Raw genomic sequence first — 7,956 nt, forward strand, 5'->3', positions numbered from 1 at the left:
ATCAGAACTGCACCCTATCTGCAAATGGTAGAGCATGCTTCACTGATACATGGATTACCTTGTCCATCACTCCTCCTCCATCTCAGCCTTCTTACTGCAAACAGAGGGGAGATTTGTCTGTGACCAGCTTTCTCTGTTGAAGGTGGCATATTCTGCTGTTTAGTTTATATTGTCCAAAAAGAAAGCTTACAAAAGTGTTACGCAGCCTCTCTTTGTCAGGACTATGTTTTCCCAGAGTTGCCAGTTCTCCTCATGAAAGCTTCCTCTGAACAGCTGGCCCAGGAACGTGAAACTGGTTTTCCAAACTCCCTTTGATGTAAATCAGAACTTCTTCCAGCCTTTAGCCTGCAAGTAGCAGAGGCTCCGGTTTGTGTTGCAGCTTGACAAAGCCAAAGCTTTCAGTCACAGCAGCCTGCCAAGCAAAGTACTTTAGCCTTCTGTTCTCAGCACAGTCAACCAATTGCCTCTTCTACCTTCCCAGGAACAGTTCAATGGACTACTTCATGCTGCCAATGGGCTCTTCGTGGAGAAGTTTTCCCTTTGTCTTTTTAACTGTCCTGCTTTTCTTTGCCTAATCACATGTAGCAGCTAAAGAAATTCTGATAGCAGAATCCCATAATTAGGACCCATAATAGCTAAATTTCTAGAATATTGGAAGAGGAAGTAGAGGAGGGGGTTGCAGTCAAAAACAAGCAACTGTGGTGAGAACCAAGCCACCTGCATTCAAAGATCTAGTTCTTTAAAGAGTTGTGCATCTCAGATTGTACAGCCTACTCAGATTTATTTAAAAACAGTGGTTTAAAAGATCACGAAGAGGTGACACTGATGCACTTCCCCCCTTCTCAGCCTCCCTGCACATGCAGTGCAGTAATTTTATTTTAGCTGAAGCAGAATCTGTCGTTATATTCCAATTAGAAAGGTGCTTCTTTAAATACAGGTTCAAAATTTTGTCATCCTGGTTTGGAGGGATCTACTGAGTTGGCTGGTTTGGATGTACAAGGGAGCAGTACATGAAATCACAGGACACACTGAAGAGAAGGAAGATGATGTGGGATTCACAGTAGCTTTGAGGACCGTTTCACTATCGCTAGCATCTTGTATAACCACTAAAACCTTTCAAGGAGTCAGGACAATCTATGGACTTACACGGACCGTCTTTTCTTGCAGTGGTTCAGAAATTATTAGTAACAGGGCTGAGTTTGTGGAGTCCTTGGGGTTCTCTGAGCTTGGTTCTTTTCTTGCAAACGTTTCATTACCCGGCTAGGTAAGCTCTTCAGTGCTAAAATGGGATGGCGTTTGCTCTCCATTTATGTGCTGTGGCCTGCCTTGCCAGTGCTGGTGGGGGTGGGGCGTTTGTTTTGGTCCTCTGGTCGTTCCTTGTTTACTGCTTGATTGTGTGCCTGGTGGTAATCTTTGCTTATCTGGGTGATGATTGCTGGAGATGATTGCTGGTGATTGACTGCTGGTGAGGCGATCTTCTGGTCTTTTGTTCCTTTTGAATAGTATGTAGATGCTGTTAATCTCTATGTGTCTGTTAATTGCTGCCTTGTCTGAGTACCAGGCTTCCAAGAATTCTCTTGCATATTTGGATTTGGCTTGGTCTAAAATGCTGACAGTTTCCCAGTTAAAGCTGTGGTTGAGTCGGTCCATGTGTTCTGAGATTAAGGAATTTCCGTCATGACTTCTGACTGCTAGTTGGTGCTCGTGGATGCGTTCTGCTAGTCTTCTGCCTGTCTGTCCTACGTAGTGTTTGTTACAGTCCTTACACTGTATGTTGTAGATGACTCCTGCTTTTTCAGTTCAACCCTGAGCTACACATATTCACCTCTATTAGGGCTGAGTTTGTTTACAGTCACACCACTTCAGTATGGCACTAATATCAAAATTATAACAGCATGGAAGCATTTTGTTTTCTTGGTCATACCTTTGACCAGTTTTGATGAGATTGTGATGACCAGATATACCTTCCACTGCCTTATTGTCTGTCTTTCTTAGATGGTATTGTTCAGATTGTTAATTAAGTTTGTGCCATCAGATCATAGTTCCAGTTTCAGCCCAAATGTCACATCTCTTTTTGAAATATGTGAAAATATAAATCTAAGGAAAGTCATTGTTCTCAGCATGAACAGATAGTTTTCCCATCCAACCAAGTAAATCACAATTAGCAGCAAAGGGTGATATTCATGTTTTATGCATGGATTAAATGGAGAAAAGAGAGTTTGTGTTTGATCTTCATGACCTCCTGGGGCTGTAAGAAGGCAAGCTGGGTTTCTAAACCTGAATTTGGGTCACAAAACAGTATACCTAAGAATAATCTGCGAGTGCTTATTAGTAATTGACTTGTACTGTTCACATTTTTTTTTCATCCTGGTGTTTTTCTGGCATGTACAGGCTCTGCTTTGTTTTTGTGTTTTTGGATCAACTGAATGTTGATCGATTGGTCGCAACAGGAATTGAGTGACCAGCTAGTTGCCCAAGCCTGATGTCGGGGGCTGAGAGAGACTGACTGGCCCAAAGTCACCCAGCTGGCTTTCATGCCGAGGGTGGAACTAGAACTCACAGTCGCCTGGTTTCTAGCCTGGAGCCTTAACTGCTAGACCAAACTAGCTCTCAAACTTGCACGATTCACATGGCTTGCCAATAAAAAACACACCTTCCCCGTACTTCTAGGGATTTATCTTTGTAGGCATGTGTGGAAATGACAGAGCTCTTTCTGAAAGTGATGTTTAGCAAATTGGTAGGAAAGCATTTCTGCAAGAGCATATGCTGGGGTTTGAAATCTCCCATCTCTTCATGGCAACGTCTTTCCTATTCCTGTTACAATTTTGCATTATCTCTTTGCTGCAGTGCATTCGTGGGGAGATATACTGAGGATTAAGAGGAATTCAGTGTAAAGCAAAAGGATTCCCTCCCTCCCTCCCTTCCTTCCTTCCTTCCTTCCTTCCTTCCTTCCTTCCTTCCTTCCTTCCTTCCTTCCTTCCTTCCTTCCACACTACTTTACTGAAGGAGCAAAGGCTTCAGCTCGCAGAGCAGCAGAATATCCGCAAGAGTGTTCATGCAAGACTTTCAGGGGAAAGGGGTGGGGGGAGTGCAAGTGCTTGAAAGAAGACTGCTGCTTTTCATTGGTTTTGGAGGCTCCCTGTTTGTGGGAGAGCCCCTAGATCAGAAGATGCCAGGTTTCAGTCAAGGCTCTTTGGTGCCGGGAGGCTTTGGAGAGCCCCTGGCCCTTCCCTTTATTAGTGAGATGGGTGGTGACAAATTTGAACTGGGAGGAACAGGCTGTAGCTCAACTCTAGCAAGACTGAGTGGCTGTGGCTTCATGGACCATCTGATTCTGGGGATTTAGCAATGTAATTTATATATCATTTATTGGTTATTTATTAGTGAGATGGGTGGTGACAGATTTGAAATATAAATAAATCAAACATATTTATTGGTTATTATTCATTTATTGGTTATTTATTGATTTGATTTGATTTTGTGCTGCCCAACTCCAAACTGGCTCTGGTTTAGTTCTTGATGGTGTTCTGCTTCCTCAGATGGAACTAGGGCAAAGATTTTTTGGTTGGGTGAGGGGAGGTGTCTGGTCTTGCAACTTTCGTTAAGGTACATGTGGCAACTGTGACCAGAAATGCCTTTGTTCAGATTTTCCTGCTGTTACGCCTTTTCCTAGATCAGGAGTCCCTATTCATGCTCACCCATGTCTTAATCTACTCCCATATGGCCTATGACAATGTGCTCCTCATGGAACTACTCTTGAAGACCACTCAGAAGCTACAAGTGGTCCAGAATGCAGTGATGGGATCAGTGAAGGGTGTGCCTTGGTATGTCCATGTAACATTTCTGTGACACAAGCTGCGCTGTTTGTCTGGTGGTTCCTGGGTGCTGGGTGGTGTCTGTAAAATCTTACATGGCATAGTGCCTGATTATTTATAGGACTGCCTATCTCCAATTATATCTTTCTGTCTGGTAAGATCCATCAGGCTTGGCCCCATTTTGTGGGACAGTGTCATCTTTTGGGACCCAGGTAAGATGCCTTCTCTGCCACTACAGCTGCCCTCTGGAAAACATTCCCTCTAAGATTTCTACAGCCCCGACCTGGCCATCCTGCAACGGAGCCTTGCAGCCCCGACTGTGTCCCCAGGCTCTGGGCCAGGATGTTACGTTGAATCTGAATAGTCTTTATGACTAAAATGGTGCGGTTTTTATCCCCCAGTCAGGCCATTTTTATGGTAATTTTAAACTATTCATATCATTGGTTTTAACTCTTGTAAGTCACCCAGAGCCTTGTTTGAGTGGGCGGACATAGAAATTGAAATTATAAATAAATAGATATAAATAAGTCCCCCTTGGCACCAGTGTGCATTTCCTGCTTATCTTGCTATGTTTTGTTTTTTAAAGCATTCTTCTAACACAGTGGCAGGCTCAAATATGAAAGCAGATACTTAGTGACGGAGAATATTTTTTCTTTGCAGACAAATAAGAGGCTTTAGACAGCAGTCCAGTCCTTTTGCAAGCATTCCAATCTCGTTAGCTGAAAAGTGTATCTTTTGCAGTTGCTACAGGTGTGTGCACCGTGGGCTTTCACTGAGTTAAATGGTTTAAATGGGGACCGTCCCACTTACTGTCTGGCATTGTGAGCACCCCTGTCTTAATATGTCATGCCCCATTTGAAAGTTACTTCGTCACAAGGCCACTAATTAACACAATAGGATTGTGCTCCACGGGATGAGTGATGTTTGGATGTGTAATCTGCCAGCAATTTATTTCCACAAAAGGAGGTGTCTTTCCTCCCTACTCTGTCGGTGCTAGAGAGCCATTTGAATGATGCACCCCAGAGAGAGTCATTCGGAATTCAGATTTCAGCTCTGTCACAGACCCATTTGCGGTAGTAAGAAGGAGCACTATTATAATGGCAAAATTAGCACTTGCAATTTATCGTCATTCAGCAGCAAACTAAGACTCCCAGGACAAATTTTAAAAGGCTCAAGCACAGCTCGTAATCCCTTTTCACTGTTTTTTTTTTTAACTTCCTTTAGTGCTTCTCCATACATTGAATTTCCCAGCCATAAGAAATGTCATCCCTCAGCAGTCCTGTTTTTCCTTTAATGTGGTAGCCCTCAGTTTCCCATTAAAGGAAACAATCATGGCCCCTTTGCAACTTTTCCTTGGATCCCTCAAAGCAGTCTTTTTCAACTACACACCCTCCAAATGTTCTGGGTTGTAGCTGCTGTCCACCCCAGCACAATGTAGGACTTGTCCAATATACCAGAAGGATGGTTCGGAACACAGGGAGATTGTCCATGACATCAGTTCCTTCTTTTTTGTCAAAGAACGTTAACATCACTAGCAGATGCGAGCGCACTTTTTTCTTGTCTCTCTTTACTAGTTTGCAAGGAAATCCTGTATCCTGGAGGTCACAATAAAAGAAAGAAGGAACTGTCAGCTTTTGATTTCAATAAATAATATGAAGATTTTGGATTTTAATGGTATGGGGATTAAAGTTCTATAAACGTAGTCTGTTTAACTGATTTTTTAAAAAATGTTAATTGGGGACTCACATTCATACACTACTGATCTGAGTAAAAAAAAAATTCCTTTAAAAAGTCCGGTTTAGGAATATACAGTGTTGGAAAATGTCCCCTGTGTTTGTTGTAACTAAACCCAGCCCAGGTCACTGTGAATTCCCATGGCTGAGCCTTCCTCCGCTGCACCTGACCGCCACACGGCCTGCAAGCCCGTATTCTGCCTGGTCTTCGGCCTCAACCCAGCTTGAAATTCTGGTGGGGTCTAGGAAGGGGGCCTTTTCTGCCTTGGCCCCCACCCTGTGGAAGAACTTACCACCTGAGGGGTGGTGCGCCCCCACTATCATGGCCTTCCGGAAGAGTGTGAAATCTTGGCTATGTCAGATGGCCTGGGGGGACCCACATCATTGGACAGCTCATGTGGTAAATGATTTTGCCCCCACCCGTGTTCTTGAATTTTATAGTCTTTTTATATAGTATTATTTTTTTAGCTAATATGGATATTTATATTTTTACTGTTTTTACTGTTTGATTTTAATTGTGAGCTGCCCAGAGTCACCCTCTGGGGGAGATGGGTGGCATATAAATTTAATAAATAAATAAACAAACAAACAAACAAACAAACAAATAAATAAATAAATAGTTCTTTACTGCCTCAGGGTTAAAGTTGTGTTTTCCTTTTAAGCAGGCAACACTAAATGGGGAGGGGGGCAGGTCAGATTACTGCCCCCCCTTGTGGCTAGCAGTGGCAGCTTTGCTTGAATGCAGTCTAATGCACCTCAATGACCACATGGCTGGCATTGCAGCTAGGTGACTCCTAGAGCGTGAGATCAGCCTGGCTTCTGTGGGCATGGGTCTCCCTCCAGGTCATGGGTGCAACTGTAGGTCTTTCAAAATAGCCTGAAAACAGTGCAGTGGGGCGGTTGTAAGGTGAAGTGGGAGGGGCCTCTCTCACTGCCCAGATCACCCCCGCCCTTGCTTAACTAGGTCTGGGACTACTTCTGAACAAGGGTTCAGCACTCTTCTGAAGTGCTGTAAGTGCAAAAGTACCTTGACAAGCTATTGGTAGATTGGGGTGGGACAAGTAGTCGTATGCCATCTCTCCTGCTAACTGCGCAACCCCTCCAGAACCAGTCAGCTGTCTTTCAGGCAGCTGCCTCTCCACCGTGTTTTGACAGATGGCTAGAACTTGGGTTCCAAAATCTGTCCAAACTGCCTCTTCCCCAGACCATTTGAAGAAGGGGGATTGGTGGATTGTCTTCCTGCCCATTGTCGCCATTAGTGGGAGGATGGAAACAAAGTCAAGAAATCAACAATCTTGTTTCAACTTGCCCTCTCCCAAGTAAATAAGGACACCATCATTTGGTGACATTATTACTATGGTAGGGTAAGAACTGGTGATAGGGACAGCAAATTTAATGCCAGTATAGCTGTCAACCAGCTCAAGGATTGCTGGATAACACTTTAAAACTGTTGTGGGCTGCCAATTTAAAGCTGTGGTTGTAACCCATGAAGCTTGATGTGGCTTGGTGTTGAGGTACTTGTGGACTGCCTTCTCCAACCCAAATCTGATACACGCATCTGGGGAAAAACTAGCAGTGGTTCCTCACTTCCATGAAATTGGGGGACTGAGTCAGGAGTTGGTGTCTTTCCACCATGGTGCTTATGCTATGGAACAGCCTTCCCTTAGAAGTTAGGTGCCCTCCAGTGTTGGTTGCCTTCAAAACGTTGGCTAAGGTGAAGCACTTCTGGGAGCCTTTTTTGCATTACACAGGGTGATACTATCAAGAGAATAGATTGAATGCTGCTCCGGTTGCTTTTAAAAATGGTTGTTTATTTTATTTTTAGTGATTATTGTTGTTTAATGAGAATACTCTTACTCTGTTTAATGAGAATACTTTTATTCTATACTGTGGATGCTTTTTATCTGAGGATGTTGTGCACTGCCAAGAGCTTTTAGAGTACAGTACTATAACGATTTAAATAACAACCTGGCTGTGGGAAGAGCCCCAAACCCTACTCAGGCTTGCTTTAACTCCCAGACCATCTCAGAAGCAAATGCATACAAGTCCCTTGACTGTCCCATTCAATCAAATGTTAACTCTCCTCCTGGGCCTCAGATAACCGCAATCTTTGTTTTAGTAATAAAGGGCCCTGGGGGCTCACAGGCCAGCAGCATCTCCGGCTGGATCAAGGGAGGGAGGGAGGGAAGTGGCCCTTCATTGCAGGTCTCCAAGACATACCAGAGGTGGCCCAGCTCTCCACAGCAGGGTGGGAATGAAGGTCTGTCAAGTGCCTGCATTGATTTCTTGGCTCTCGTGCTCTCTCCAGCATTATTTTGTTCTCAGTTCAGGAGTTTTATGTTTGAGAAACTTTGTTTTTTGAGGTTTATTTTCAGAGGAACTCGTTTGATAGCAAAAGCAGCTGAGAG

The sequence above is a fragment of the Python bivittatus genome, unplaced genomic scaffold, assembly GCF_059951505.1.
Source record: "Python bivittatus isolate LINGU-HERP-01145 unplaced genomic scaffold, Pbiv_v1 ctg000040_np1212, whole genome shotgun sequence".
Classification (NCBI taxonomy): domain Eukaryota; kingdom Metazoa; phylum Chordata; class Lepidosauria; order Squamata; family Pythonidae; genus Python; species Python bivittatus.